Source organism: Scophthalmus maximus, chromosome 16, assembly GCF_022379125.1.
Source record: "Scophthalmus maximus strain ysfricsl-2021 chromosome 16, ASM2237912v1, whole genome shotgun sequence".
NCBI classification, from domain to species: domain Eukaryota; kingdom Metazoa; phylum Chordata; class Actinopteri; order Pleuronectiformes; family Scophthalmidae; genus Scophthalmus; species Scophthalmus maximus.
Genome location: NC_061530.1, coordinates 2,434,078 through 2,451,343, shown reverse-complemented (window position 1 = coordinate 2,451,343; position 17,266 = coordinate 2,434,078).

Genomic DNA, 17,266 nt, shown 5'->3' with positions numbered 1-17,266 from the left:
TAAAATACGTCAGTTTTGAATTAGTATCATAATTTTGAACTCATTGTGTCAAAACCAGCGTTTTCTTGTTGAAATACGTCAGTTTTGAATCAGAATCATAATTTTTTACTTTTTGTGTCAAAACCAGCGTTTTCTCATTGAAATACGTCATTTTTGACACAGTATCATAGTTTTGAACTCATTGTGTCAAAACAAGAGTTTTCTCATTGAAATACGTCAGTTTTGACACTGTATCATAGTTTTGAACGTTTTCTGTCAAAACCAGCATTGTCTCATAGAAATACGTCAGTTTTGACACAGTATCATAGTTCTTGACCAATTGTGTCAAAACAAGCGTTTTCTCATTGAAATACGTCAGTTTTGACACTGTATCATAGTTTTGAACGTTTTGTGTCAAAACCAGCATTGTCTCATAGAAATACGTCAGTTTTGACACAGTATCATAGTTTTGAAGGTTTTGTGTCAAAACCAGCGTTTTCTTGTTGAAATACGTCAGTTTTGACACTGTATCATAGTTTTGAACGTTTTGTGTCAAAACCAGCGTTGTCTCAGAAATACGTCAGTTTTGACACAGTATCATAGTTTTGAACGTTTTGTGTCAAAACCAGCATTGTCTCATAGAAATACGTCAGTTTTGACACAGTATCATAATTTTGAACTCATTGTGTCAAAACCAGCGTTTTCTTGTTGAAATACGTCAGTTTTGACACTGTATCATAGTTTTGAACGTTTTGTGTCAAAACCAGCATTGTCTCATAGAAATACGTCAGTTTTGACACAGTATCATAATTTTGAACTCATTGTGTCAAAACCAGCGTTTTCTTGTTGAAATACGTCAGTTTTGAATCAGAATCATAATTTTTTACTTTTTGTGTCAAAACCAGCGTTTTCTCATTAAAATACGTCAGTTTTGACACTGTATCATAGTTTTGAACGTTTTGTGTCAAAACCAGCGTTTTCTCATTGAAATACGTCAGTTTTGACACAGTATCATAGTTTTGAACTCATTGTGTCAAAACAAGCGTTTTCTCATTGAAATACGTCAGTTTTGACACTGTATCATAGTTTTGAACGTTTTGTGTCAAAACCAGCATTGTCTCATAGAAATACGTCAGTTTTGACACAGTATCATAGTTCTTGACCAATTGTGTCAAAACAAGCGTTTTCTCATTGAAATACGTCAGTTTCGACACTGTATCATAGTTTTGAAGGTTTTGTGTCAAAACAAGCGTTTTCTCATTGAAATACGTCAGTTTTGAATCAGTATCATAATTTTTTAATGTTTTGTGTCAAAACCAGCGTTGTCTAATAGAAATACGTCAGTTTTGACACAGTATCATAGTTTTGAACTCATTGTGTCAAAACAAGCGTTTTCTCATTGAAATACGTCAGTTTTGACACTGTATCATAGTTTTGAACGTTTTCTGTCAAAACCAGCATTGTCTCATAGAAATACGTCAGTTTTGACACAGTATCATAGTTCTTGACCAATTGTGTCAAAACAAGCGTTTTCTCATTGAAATACGTCAGTTTTGACACTGTATCATAGTTTTGAACGTTTTGTGTCAAAACCAGCATTGTCTCATAGAAATACGTCAGTTTTGACACAGTATCATAGTTTTGAAGGTTTTGTGTCAAAACCAGCATTCTCTCATAGAAATACGTCAGTTTTGACACAGTATCATAGTTTTGAAGGTTTTGTGTCAAAACAAGCGTTTTCTCATTGAAATACGTCAGTTTTGAATCAGTATCATAATTTTTTAATGTTTTGTGCCAAAACCAGCGTTGTCTAATGGAAATACGTCAGTTTTGACACAGTATCATAGTTTTGAACTCATTTTGTTAAAACAAGCGTTTTCTCATTGAAATACGTCAGTTTTGACACTGTATCATAGTTTTGAATGTTTTGTGTCAAAACCATCATTGTCTCATAGAAATACGTCAGTTTTGACACAGTATCATAATTTTGAACTCATTGTGTCAAAACCAGCGTTTTCTTGTTGAAATACGTCAGTTTTGAATCAGTATCATAATTTTTAACGTTTTGTGTCAAATCCAGCGTTTTCTCATTGTAATACGTCAGTTTTGAATCAGTATCATAATTTTTAACGTTTTGTGTCAAAACCAGCGTTTTCTCATTGAAATACGTCAGTTTTGAATCAGTATCATAGTTCTTGACCAATTGTGTCAAAACCAGCGTTTTCTCATTGAAATACGTCAGTTTTGAATCAGTATCATAGTTCTTGACCAATTGTGTCAAAACCAGCGTTTTCTTGTTGAAATACGTCAGTTTTGACACTGTATCACAGTTTTGAACGTTTTGTGTCAAAACCAGCATTGTCTCATAGAAATACGTCAGTTTTGACACAGTATCATAGTTTTGAAGGTTTTGTGTCAAAACCAGCGTTTTCTTGTTGAAATACGTCAGTTTTGACACTGTATCACAGTTTTGAACGTTTTGTGTCAAAACCAGCGTTGTCTCAGAAATACGTCAGTTTTGACACAGTATCATAGTTTTGAACTTTTTTTGTCAAAACCAGCGTTGACTCATAGAAATACGTCAGTTTTGACACTGTATCATAGTTTTGAACATTTTGTGTCAAAACCAGCATTGTCTATTAGAAATACGTCAGTTTTGACACAGTATCATAATTTTGAACTCATTGTGTCAAAACCAGCGTTTTCTTGTTGAAATACGTCAGTTTTGACACTGTATCATAGTTTTGAACGTTTTGTGTCAAAACCAGCGTTGTCTCAGAAATACGTCAGTTTTGACACAGTATCATAGTTTTGAACGTTTTGTGTCAAAACCAGCATTGTCTCATAGAAATACGTCAGTTTTGACACAGTATCATAATTTTGAACTCATTGTGTCAAAACCAGCGTTTTCTTGTTGAAATACGTCAGTTTTGACACTGTATCATAGTTTTGAAGGTTTTGTGTCAAAACAAGCGTTTTCTCATTGAAATACGTCAGTTTTGAATCAGTATCATAATTTTTTAATGTTTTGTGCCAAAACCAGCGTTGTCTAATGGAAATACGTCAGTTTTGACACAGTATCATAGTTTTGAACTCATTTTGTTAAAACAAGCGTTTTCTCATTGAAATACGTCAGTTTTGACACTGTATCATAGTTTTGAATGTTTTGTGTCAAAACCATCATTGTCTCATAGAAATACGTCAGTTTTGACACAGTATCATAATTTTGAACTCATTGTGTCAAAACCAGCGTTTTCTTGTTGAAATACGTCAGTTTTGAATCAGTATCATAATTTTTAACGTTTTGTGTCAAATCCAGCGTTTTCTCATTGTAATACGTCAGTTTTGAATCAGTATCATAATTTTTAACGTTTTGTGTCAAAACCAGCGTTTTCTCATTGAAATACGTCAGTTTTGAATCAGTATCATAGTTCTTGACCAATTGTGTCAAAACCAGCGTTTTCTCATTGAAATACGTCAGTTTTGAATCAGTATCATAGTTCTTGACCAATTGTGTCAAAACCAGCGTTTTCTTGTTGAAATACGTCAGTTTTGACACTGTATCACAGTTTTGAACGTTTTGTGTCAAAACCAGCATTGTCTCATAGAAATACGTCAGTTTTGACACAGTATCATAGTTTTGAAGGTTTTGTGTCAAAACCAGCGTTTTCTTGTTGAAATACGTCAGTTTTGACACTGTATCACAGTTTTGAACGTTTTGTGTCAAAACCAGCGTTGTCTCAGAAATACGTCAGTTTTGACACAGTATCATAGTTTTGAACTTTTTTTGTCAAAACCAGCGTTGACTCATAGAAATACGTCAGTTTTGACACTGTATCATAGTTTTGAACATTTTGTGTCAAAACCAGCATTGTCTATTAGAAATACGTCAGTTTTGACACAGTATCATAATTTTGAACTCATTGTGTCAAAACCAGCGTTTTCTTGTTGAAATACGTCAGTTTTGACACTGTATCATAGTTTTGAACGTTTTGTGTCAAAACCAGCGTTGTCTCAGAAATACGTCAGTTTTGACACAGTATCATAGTTTTGAACGTTTTGTGTCAAAACCAGCATTGTCTCATAGAAATACGTCAGTTTTGACACAGTATCATAATTTTGAACTCATTGTGTCAAAACCAGCGTTTTCTTGTTGAAATACGTCAGTTTTGACACTGTATCATAGTTTTGAACGTTTTGTGTCAAAACCAGCATTGTCTCATAGAAATACGTCAGTTTTGACACAGTATCATAATTTTGAACTCATTGTGTCAAAACCAGCGTTTTCTTGTTGAAATACGTCAGTTTTGAATCAGAATCATAATTTTTTACTTTTTGTGTCAAAACCAGCGTTTTCTCATTAAAATACGTCAGTTTTGACACTGTATCATAGTTTTGAACGTTTTGTGTCAAAACCAGCGTTTTCTCATTGAAATACGTCATTTTTGACACAGTATCATAGTTTTGAACTCATTGTGTCAAAACAAGCGTTTTCTCATTGAAATACGTCAGTTTTGACACTGTATCATAGTTTTGAACGTTTTCTGTCAAAACCAGCATTGTCTCATAGAAATACGTCAGTTTTGACACAGTATCATAGTTCTTGACCAATTGTGTCAAAACAAGCGTTTTCTCATTGAAATACGTCAGTTTCGACACTGTATCATAGTTTTGAAGGTTTTGTGTCAAAACAAGCGTTTTCTCATTGAAATACGTCAGTTTTGAATCAGTATCATAATTTTTTAATGTTTTGTGTCAAAACCAGCGTTGTCTAATAGAAATACGTCAGTTTTGACACAGTATCATAGTTTTGAACTCATTGTGTCAAAACAAGCGTTTTCTCATTGAAATACGTCAGTTTTGACACTGTATCATAGTTTTGAACGTTTTCTGTCAAAACCAGCATTGTCTCATAGAAATACGTCAGTTTTGACACAGTATCATAGTTCTTGACCAATTGTGTCAAAACAAGCGTTTTCTCATTGAAATACGTCAGTTTTGACACTGTATCATAGTTTTGAACGTTTTGTGTCAAAACCAGCATTCTCTCATAGAAATACGTCAGTTTTGACACAGTATCATAGTTTTGAAGGTTTTGTGTCAAAACCAGCATTCTCTCATAGAAATACGTCAGTTTTGACACAGTATCATAGTTTTGAAGGTTTTGTGTCAAAACAAGCGTTTTCTCATTGAAATACGTCAGTTTTGAATCAGTATCATAATTTTTTAATGTTTTGTGCCAAAACCAGCGTTGTCTAATGGAAATACGTCAGTTTTGACACAGTATCATAGTTTTGAACTCATTTTGTTAAAACAAGCGTTTTCTCATTGAAATACGTCAGTTTTGACACTGTATCATAGTTTTGAATGTTTTGTGTCAAAACCATCATTGTCTCATAGAAATACGTCAGTTTTGACACAGTATCATAATTTTGAACTCATTGTGTCAAAACCAGCGTTTTCTTGTTGAAATACGTCAGTTTTGAATCAGTATCATAATTTTTAACGTTTTGTGTCAAATCCAGCGTTTTCTCATTGTAATACGTCAGTTTTGAATCAGTATCATAATTTTTAACGTTTTGTGTCAAAACCAGCGTTTTCTCATTGAAATACGTCAGTTTTGAATCAGTATCATAGTTCTTGACCAATTGTGTCAAAACCAGCGTTTTCTCATTGAAATACGTCAGTTTTGAATCAGTATCATAGTTCTTGACCAATTGTGTCAAAACCAGCGTTTTCTTGTTGAAATACGTCAGTTTTGACACTGTATCACAGTTTTGAACGTTTTGTGTCAAAACCAGCATTGTCTCATAGAAATACGTCAGTTTTGACACAGTATCATAGTTTTGAAGGTTTTGTGTCAAAACCAGCGTTTTCTTGTTGAAATACGTCAGTTTTGACACTGTATCACAGTTTTGAACGTTTTGTGTCAAAACCAGCGTTGTCTCAGAAATACGTCAGTTTTGACACAGTATCATAGTTTTGAACTTTTTTTGTCAAAACCAGCGTTGACTCATAGAAATACGTCAGTTTTGACACTGTATCATAGTTTTGAACATTTTGTGTCAAAACCAGCATTGTCTATTAGAAATACGTCAGTTTTGACACAGTATCATAATTTTGAACTCATTGTGTCAAAACCAGCGTTTTCTTGTTGAAATACGTCAGTTTTGACACTGTATCATAGTTTTGAACGTTTTGTGTCAAAACCAGCATTGTCTCATAGAAATACGTCAGTTTTGACACAGTATCATAATTTTGAACTCATTGTGTCAAAACCAGCGTTTTCTTGTTGAAATACGTCAGTTTTGAATCAGTATCATAATTTTTAACGTTTTGTGTCAAAACCAGCGTTTTCTCATTGAAATACGTCAGTTTTGACACAGTATCATAGTTTTGAACGTTTTGTGTCAAAACCAGCGTTGACTCATAGAAATACGTCAGTTTTGACACAGTATCATAATTTTGAACTCATTGTGTCAAAACCAGCGTTTTCTTGTTGAAATACGTCAGTTTTGACACTGTATCATAGTTTTGAACGTTTTGTGTCAAAACCAGCAATATCTCATAGAAATACGTCAGTTTTGACACTGTATCATAGTTTTGAACGTTTTGTGTCAAAACCAGCGTTGTCTCAGAAATACGTCAGTTTTGACACAGTATCATAGTTTTGAACGTTTTGTGTCAAAACCAGCGTTTTCTCATTAAAATACGTCAGTTTTGACACTGTATCATAGTTTTGAACTCATTGTGTCAAAACCAGCGTTTTCTTGTTGAAATACGTCAGTTTTGAATCAGAATCATAATTTTTTACTTTTTGTGTCAAAACCAGCGTTTTCTCATTAAAATACGTCAGTTTTGACACAGTATCATAGTTTTGAACTCATTGTGTCAAAACAAGCGTTTTCTCATTGAAATACGTCAGTTTTGACACTGTATCATAGTTTTGAATGTTTTGTGTCAAAACCAGCATTGTCTCATAGAAATACGTCAGTTTTGACACAGTATCATAGTTTTGAACGTTTTGTGTCAAAACCAGCGTTTTCTTGTTGAAATACGTCAGTTTGACACTGTATCATAGTTTTGAACGTTTTCTGTCAAAACCAGCATTGTCTCATAGAAATACGTCAGTTTTGACACAGTATCATAGTTCTTGACCAATTGTGTCAAAACAAGCGTTTTCTCATTGAAATACGTCAGTTTTGACACTGTATCATAGTTTTGAACGTTTTGTGTCAAAACCAGCATTGTCTCATAGAAATACGTCAGTTTTGACACAGTATCATAGTTTTGAAGGTTTTGTGTCAAAACAAGCGTTTTCTCATTGAAATACGTCAGTTTTGAATCAGTATCATAATTTTTAATGTTTTGTATCAAAACCAGCGTTGTCTAATAGAAATACGTCAGTTTTGACACAGTATCATAGTTTTGAACTCATTTTGTTAAAACAAGCGTTTTCTCATTGAAATACGTCAGTTTTGACACTGTATCATAGTTTTGAATGTTTTGTGTCAAAACCATCATTGTCTCATAGAAATACGTCAGTTTTGACACAGTATCATAATTTTGAACTCATTGTGTCAAAACCAGCGTTTTCTTGTTGAAATACGTAAGTTTTGAATCAGTATCATAACTTTTAACGTTTTGTGTCAAATCCAGCGTTTTCTCATTGAAATACGTCAGTTTTGAATCAGTATCATAGTTCTTGACCAATTGTGTCAAAACCAGCGTTTTCTTGTTGAAATACGTCAGTTTTGACACTGTATCACAGTTTTGAACGTTTTGTGTCAAAACCAGCATTGTCTCATAGAAATACGTCAGTTTTGACACAGTATCATAGTTTTGAAGGTTTTGTGTCAAAACCAGCGTTTTCTTGTTGAAATACGTCAGTTTTGACACTGTATCATAGTTTTGAACGTTTTGTGTCAAAACCAGCGTTGTCTCAGAAATACGTCAGTTTTGACACAGTATCATAGTTTTGAACGTTTTGTGTCAAAACCAGCATTGTCTCATAGAAATACGTCAGTTTTGACACAGTATCATAATTTTGAACTCATTGTGTCAAAACCAGCGTTTTCTTGTTGAAATACGTCAGTTTTGACACTGTATCATAGTTTTGAACGTTTTGTGTCAAAACCAGCATTGTCTCATAGAAATACGTCAGTTTTGACACAGTATCATAATTTTGAACTCATTGTGTCAAAACCAGCGTTTTCTTGTTGAAATACGTCAGTTTTGAATCAGAATCATAATTTTTTACTTTTTGTGTCAAAACCAGCGTTTTCTCATTAAAATACGTCAGTTTTGACACTGTATCATAGTTTTGAACGTTTTGTGTCAAAACCAGCGTTTTCTCATTGAAATACGTCATTTTTGACACAGTATCATAGTTTTGAACTCATTGTGTCAAAACAAGCGTTTTCTCATTGAAATACGTCAGTTTTGACACTGTATCATAGTTTTGAACGTTTTCTGTCAAAACCAGCATTGTCTCATAGAAATACGTCAGTTTTGACACAGTATCATAGTTCTTGACCAATTGTGTCAAAACAAGCGTTTTCTCATTGAAATACGTCAGTTTCGACACTGTATCATAGTTTTGAAGGTTTTGTGTCAAAACAAGCGTTTTCTCATTGAAATACGTCAGTTTTGAATCAGTATCATAATTTTTTAATGTTTTGTGTCAAAACCAGCGTTGTCTAATAGAAATACGTCAGTTTTGACACAGTATCATAGTTTTGAACTCATTGTGTCAAAACAAGCGTTTTCTCATTGAAATACGTCAGTTTTGACACTGTATCATAGTTTTGAACGTTTTCTGTCAAAACCAGCATTGTCTCATAGAAATACGTCAGTTTTGACACAGTATCGTAGTTCTTGACCAATTGTGTCAAAACAAGCGTTTTCTCATTGAAATACGTCAGTTTTGACACTGTATCATAGTTTTGAACGTTTTGTGTCAAAACCAGCATTCTCTCATAGAAATACGTCAGTTTTGACACAGTATCATAGTTTTGAAGGTTTTGTGTCAAAACAAGCGTTTTCTCATTGAAATACGTCAGTTTTGAATCAGTATCATAATTTTTTAATGTTTTGTGCCAAAACCAGCGTTGTCTAATGGAAATACGTCAGTTTTGACACAGTATCATAGTTTTGAACTCATTTTGTTAAAACAAGCGTTTTCTCATTGAAATACGTCAGTTTTGACACTGTATCATAGTTTTGAATGTTTTGTGTCAAAACCATCATTGTCTCATAGAAATACGTCAGTTTTGACACAGTATCATAATTTTGAACTCATTGTGTCAAAACCAGCGTTTTCTTGTTGAAATACGTCAGTTTTGAATCAGTATCATAATTTTTAACGTTTTGTGTCAAATCCAGCGTTTTCTCATTGAAATACGTCAGTTTTGAATCAGTATCATAATTTTTAACGTTTTGTGTCAAAACCAGCGTTTTCTCATTGAAATACGTCAGTTTTGAATCAGTATCATAGTTCTTGACCAATTGTGTCAAAACCAGCGTTTTCTCATTGAAATACGTCAGTTTTGAATCAGTATCATAGTTCTTGACCAATTGTGTCAAAACCAGCGTTTTCTTGTTGAAATACGTCAGTTTTGACACTGTATCACAGTTTTGAACGTTTTGTGTCAAAACCAGCATTGTCTCATAGAAATACGTCAGTTTTGACACAGTATCATAGTTTTGAAGGTTTTGTGTCAAAACCAGCGTTTTCTTGTTGAAATACGTCAGTTTTGACACTGTATCACAGTTTTGAACGTTTTGTGTCAAAACCAGCGTTGTCTCAGAAATACGTCAGTTTTGACACAGTATCATAGTTTTGAACTTTTTTTGTCAAAACCAGCGTTGACTCATAGAAATACGTCAGTTTTGACACTGTATCATAGTTTTGAACATTTTGTGTCAAAACCAGCATTGTCTATTAGAAATACGTCAGTTTTGACACAGTATCATAATTTTGAACTCATTGTGTCAAAACCAGCGTTTTCTTGTTGAAATACGTCAGTTTTGACACTGTATCATAGTTTTGAACGTTTTGTGTCAAAACCAGCATTGTCTCATAGAAATACGTCAGTTTTGACACAGTATCATAATTTTGAACTCATTGTGTCAAAACCAGCGTTTTCTTGTTGAAATACGTCAGTTTTGAATCAGTATCATAATTTTTAACGTTTTGTGTCAAATCCAGCGTTTTCTCATTGAAATACGTCAGTTTTGAATCAGTATCATAATTTTTAACGTTTTGTGTCAAAACCAGCGTTTTCTCATTGAAATACGTCAGTTTTGAATCAGTATCATAGTTCTTGACCAATTGTGTCAAAACCAGCGTTTTCTTGTTGAAATACGTCAGTTTTGACACTGTATCACAGTTTTGAACGTTTTGTGTCAAAACCAGCATTGTCTCATAGAAATACGTCAGTTTTGACACAGTATCATAGTTTTGAAGGTTTTGTGTCAAAACCAGCGTTTTCTTGTTGAAATACGTCAGTTTTGACACTGTATCATAGTTTTGAACGTTTTTTGTCAAAACCAGCGTTGACTCATAGAAATACGTCAGTTTTGACACTGTATCATAGTTTTGAACGTTTTGTGTCAAAACCAGCATTGTCTATTAGAAATACGTCAGTTTTGACACAGTATCATAATTTTGAACTCATTGTGTCAAAACCAGCGTTTTCTTGTTGAAATACGTCAGTTTTGACACTGTATCACAGTTTTGAACGTTTTGTGTCAAAACCAGCGTTGTCTCAGAAATACGTCAGTTTTGACACAGTATCATAGTTTTGAACTTTTTTTGTCAAAACCAGCGTTGACTCATAGAAATACGTCAGTTTTGACACTGTATCATAGTTTTTAACATTTTGTGTCAAAACCAGCATTGTCTATTAGAAATACGTCAGTTTTGACACAGTATCATAATTTTGAACTCATTGTGTCAAAACCAGCGTTTTCTTGTTGAAATACGTCAGTTTTGACACTGTATCATAGTTTTGAACGTTTTGTGTCAAAACCAGCGTTGACTCATAGAAATACGTCAGTTTTGACACTGTATCATAGTTTTTAACATTTTGTGTCAAAACCAGCATTGTCTATTAGAAATACGTCAGTTTTGACACAGTATCATAATTTTGAACTCATTGTGTCAAAACCAGCGTTTTCTTGTTGAAATACGTCAGTTTTGACACTGTATCATAGTTTTGAACGTTTTGTGTCAAAACCAGCATTGTCTCATAGAAATACGTCAGTTTTGACACAGTATCATAATTTTGAACTCATTGTGTCAAAACCAGCGTTTTCTTGTTGAAATACGTCAGTTTTGAATCAGTATCATAATTTTTAACGTTTTGTGTCAAAACCAGCGTTTTCTCATTGAAATACGTCAGTTTTGACACAGTATCATAGTTTTGAACGTTTTGTGTCAAAACCAGCGTTGACTAATAGAAATACGTCAGTTTTGACACAGTATCATAATTTTGAACTCATTGTGTCAAAACCAGCGTTTTCTTGTTGAAATACGTCAGTTTTGACACTGTATCATAGTTTTGAACGTTTTGTGTCAAAACCAGCAATATCTCATAGAAATACGTCAGTTTTGACACTGTATCATAGTTTTGAACGTTTTGTGTCAAAACCAGCGTTGTCTCAGAAATACGTCAGTTTTGACACAGTATCATAGTTTTGAACGTTTTGTGTCAAAACCAGCGTTTTCTCATTAAAATACGTCAGTTTTGACACTGTATCATAGTTTTGAACTCATTGTGTCAAAACCAGCGTTTTCTTGTTGAAATACGTCAGTTTTGAATCAGAATCATAATTTTTTACTTTTTGTGTCAAAACCAGCGTTTTCTCATTAAAATACGTCAGTTTTGACACAGTATCATAGTTTTGAACTCATTGTGTCAAAACAAGCGTTTTCTCATTGAAATACGTCAGTTTTGACACTGTATCATAGTTTTGAATGTTTTGTGTCAAAACCAGCATTGTCTCATAGAAATACGTCAGTTTTGACACAGTATCATAGTTTTGAAGGTTTTGTGTCAAAACCAGCGTTTTCTTGTTGAAATACGTCAGTTTTGACACTGTATCATAGTTTTGAACGTTTTTTGTCAAAACCAGCGTTGACTCATAGAAATACGTCAGTTTTGACACTGTATCATAGTTTTGAACGTTTTGTGTCAAAACCAGCATTGTCTATTAGAAATACGTCAGTTTTGACACAGTATCATAATTTTGAACTCATTGTGTCAAAACCAGCGTTTTCTTGTTGAAATACGTCAGTTTTGACACTGTATCATAGTTTTGAACGTTTTGTGTCAAAACCAGCATTGTCTCATAGAAATACGTCAGTTTTGACACAGTATCATAATTTTGAACTCATTGTGTCAAAACCAGCGTTTTCTTGTTGAAATACGTCAGTTTTGAATCAGTATCATAATTTTTAACGTTTTGTGTCAAAACCAGCGTTTTCTCATTGAAATACGTCAGTTTTGACACAGTATCATAGTTTTGAACGTTTTGTGTCAAAACCAGCGTTGACTCATAGAAATACGTCAGTTTTGACACAGTATCATAATTTTGAACTCATTGTGTCAAAACCAGCGTTTTCTTGTTGAAATACGTCAGTTTTGACACTATCATAGTTTTGAACGTTTTGTGTCAAAACCAGCAATATCTCATAGAAATACGTCAGTTTTGACACTGTATCATAGTTTTGAACGTTTTGTGTCAAAACCAGCGTTGTCTCAGAAATACGTCAGTTTTGACACAGTATCATAGTTTTGAACGTTTTGTGTCAAAACCAGCGTTGACTCATAGAAATACGTCAGTTTTGACACAGTATCATAGTTTTGAACGTTTTGTGTCAAAACCAGCGTTGACTCATAGAAATACGTCAGTTTTGACACAGTATCATAATTTTGAACTCATTGTGTCAAAACCAGCGTTTTCTTGTTGAAATACGTCAGTTTTGAATCAGAATCATAATTTTTTACTTTTTGTGTCAAAACCAGCGTTTTCTCATTAAAATACAACAGTTTTGACACTGTATCATAGTTTTGAACTTTTTGTGTCAAAACCAGCATTGTCTCATAGAAATACGTCAGTTTTGACACAGTATCATAGTTTTGAACTCATTGTGTCAAAACCAGCGTTTTCTCATTGAAATACGTCAGTTTTGAATCAGAATCATAATTTCTTACGTTTTGTGTCAAAACCAGCGTTTTCTCATTGAAATACGTCAGTTTTGACACTGTTTCATAATTTTGAACTTTTTGTGTCAAAACCAGCGTTGTCTCAGAAATACGTCAGTTTTGACACTGTATCACAGTTTTGAACGTTTTGTGTCAAAACCAGCATTGTCTCATAGAAATACGTCAGTTTTGACACAGTATCATAGTTCTTGACCAATTGTGTCAAAACAAGCGTTTTCTCATTGAAATACGTCAGTTTCGACACTGTATCATAGTTTTGAAGGTTTTGTGTCAAAACAAGCGTTTTCTCATTGAAATACGTCAGTTTTGAATCAGTATCATAATTTTTTAATGTTTTGTGTCAAAACCAGCGTTGTCTAATAGAAATACGTCAGTTTTGACACAGTATCATAGTTTTGAACTCATTGTGTCAAAACAAGCGTTTTCTCATTGAAATACGTCAGTTTTGACACTGTATCATAGTTTTGAACGTTTTCTGTCAAAACCAGCATTGTCTCATAGAAATACGTCAGTTTTGACACAGTATCATAGTTCTTGACCAATTGTGTCAAAACAAGCGTTTTCTCATTGAAATACGTCAGTTTTGACACTGTATCATAGTTTTGAACGTTTTGTGTCAAAACCAGCATTCTCTCATAGAAATACGTCAGTTTTGACACAGTATCATAGTTTTGAAGGTTTTGTGTCAAAACAAGCGTTTTCTCATTGAAATACGTCAGTTTTGAATCAGTATCATAATTTTTTAATGTTTTGTGCCAAAACCAGCGTTGTCTAATGGAAATACGTCAGTTTTGACACAGTATCATAGTTTTGAACTCATTTTGTTAAAACAAGCGTTTTCTCATTGAAATACGTCAGTTTTGACACTGTATCATAGTTTTGAATGTTTTGTGTCAAAACCATCATTGTCTCATAGAAATACGTCAGTTTTGACACAGTATCATAATTTTGAACTCATTGTGTCAAAACCAGCGTTTTCTTGTTGAAATACGTCAGTTTTGAATCAGTATCATAATTTTTAACGTTTTGTGTCAAATCCAGCGTTTTCTCATTGAAATACGTCAGTTTTGAATCAGTATCATAATTTTTAACGTTTTGTGTCAAAACCAGCGTTTTCTCATTGAAATACGTCAGTTTTGAATCAGTATCATAGTTCTTGACCAATTGTGTCAAAACCAGCATTTTCTCATTGAAATACGTCAGTTTTGAATCAGTATCATAGTTCTTGACCAATTGTGTCAAAACCAGCGTTTTCTTGTTGAAATACGTCAGTTTTGACACTGTATCACAGTTTTGAACGTTTTGTGTCAAAACCAGCATTGTCTCATAGAAATACGTCAGTTTTGACACAGTATCATAGTTTTGAAGGTTTTGTGTCAAAACCAGCGTTTTCTTGTTGAAATACGTCAGAGTTTTGACACTGTATCACAGTTTTGAACGTTTTGTGTCAAAACCAGCGTTGTCTCAGAAATACGTCAGTTTTGACACAGTATCATAGTTTGAACTTTTTTTGTCAAAACCAGCGTTGACTCATAGAAATACGTCAGTTTTGACACTGTATCATAGTTTTGAACATTTTGTGTCAAAACCAGCATTGTCTATTAGAAATACGTCAGTTTTGACACAGTATCATAATTTTGAACTCATTGTGTCAAAACCAGCGTTTTCTTGTTGAAATACGTCAGTTTTGACACTGTATCATAGTTTTGAACGTTTTGTGTCAAAACCAGCATTGTCTCATAGAAATACGTCAGTTTTGACACAGTATCATAATTTTGAACTCATTGTGTCAAAACCAGCGTTTTCTTGTTGAAATACGTCAGTTTTGAATCAGTATCATAATTTTTAACGTTTTGTGTCAAAACCAGCGTTTTCTCATTGAAATACGTCAGTTTTGACACAGTATCATAGTTTTGAACGTTTTGTGTCAAAACCAGCGTTGACTCATAGAAATACGTCAGTTTTGACACAGTATCATAATTTTGAACTCATTGTGTCAAAACCAGCGTTTTCTTGTTGAAATACGTCAGTTTTGACACTGTATCATAGTTTTGAACGTTTTGTGTCAAAACCAGCAATATCTCATAGAAATACGTCAGTTTTGACACTGTATCATAGTTTTGAACGTTTTGTGTCAAAACCAGCGTTGTCTCAGAAATACGTCAGTTTTGACACAGTATCATAGTTTTGAACGTTTTGTGTCAAAACCAGCGTTTTCTCATTAAAATACGTCAGTTTTGACACAGTATCATAGTTTTGAACTCATTGTGTCAAAACAAGCGTTTTCTCATTGAAATACGTCAGTTTTGACACAGTATCATAATTTTGAACTCATTGTGTCAAAACCAGCGTTTTCTTGTTGAAATACGTCAGTTTTGACACTGTATCATAGTTTTGAACGCTTTGTGTCAAAACCAGCATTGTCTCATAGAAATACGTCAGTTTTGACACAGTATCATAATTTTGAACTCATTGTGTCAAAACCAGCGTTTTCTTGTTGAAATACGTCAGTTTTGAATCAGTATCATAATTTTTAACGTTTTGTGTCAAAACCAGCGTTTTCTCATTGAAATACGTCAGTTTTGACACAGTATCATAGTTTTGAACGTTTTGTGTCAAAACCAGCGTTGACTCATAGAAATACGTCAGTTTTGACACAGTATCATAATTTTGAACTCATTGTGTCAAAACCAGCGTTTTCTTGTTGAAATACGTCAGTTTTGACACTGTATCATAGTTTTGAACGTTTTGTGTCAAAACCAGCGTTTTCTTGTTGAAATACGTCAGTTTTGACACTGTATCATAGTTTTGAACGTTTTTTGTCAAAACCAGCGTTGACTCATAGAAATACGTCAGTTTTGACACTGTATCATAGTTTTGAACGTTTTGTGTCAAAACCAGCATTATCTATTAGAAATACGTCAGTTTTGACACAGTATCATAATTTTGAACTCATTGTGTCAAAACCAGCGTTTTCTTGTTGAAATACGTCAGTTTTGACACTGTATCACAGTTTTGAACGTTTTGTGTCAAAACCAGCGTTGTCTCAGAAATACGTCAGTTTTGACACAGTATCATAGTTTTGAACTTTTTTTGTCAAAACCAGCGTTGACTCATAGAAATACGTCAGTTTTGACACTGTATCATAGTTTTGAACATTTTGTGTCAAAACCAGCATTGTCTATTAGAAATACGTCAGTTTTGACACAGTATCATAATTTTGAACTCATTGTGTCAAAACCAGCGTTTTCTTGTTGAAATACGTCAGTTTTGACACTGTATCATAGTTTTGAACGTTTTGTGTCAAAACCAGCATTGTCTCATAGAAATACGTCAGTTTTGACACAGTATCATAATTTTGAACTCATTGTGTCAAAACCAGCGTTTTCTTGTTGAAATACGTCAGTTTTGAATCAGTATCATAATTTTTAACGTTTTGTGTCAAAACCAGCGTTTTCTCATTGAAATACGTCAGTTTTGACACAGTATCATAGTTTTGAACGTTTTGTGTCAAAACCAGCGTTGACTCATAGAAATACGTCAGTTTTGACACAGTATCATAATTTTGAACTCATTGTGTCAAAACCAGCGTTTTCTTGTTGAAATACGTCAGTTTTGACACTGTATCATAGTTTTGAACGTTTTGTGTCAAAACCAGCAATTTCTCATAGAAATACGTCAGTTTTGACACTGTATCATAGTTTTGAACGTTTTGTGTCAAAACCAGCGTTGTCTCAGAAATACGTCAGTTTTGACACAGTATCATAGTTTTGAACGTTTTGTGTCAAAACCAGCGTTTTCTCATTAAAATACGTCAGTTTTGACACTGTATCATAGTTTTGAACTCATTGTGTCAAAACCAGCGTTTTCTTGTTGAAATACGTCAGTTTTGAATCAGAATCATAATTTTTTACTTTTTGTGTCAAAACCAGCGTTTTCTCATTAAAATACGTCAGTTTTGACACAGTATCATAGTTTTGAACTCATTGTGTCAAAACAAGCGTTTTCTCATTGAAATACGTCAGTTTTGACACTGTATCATAGTTTTGAATGTT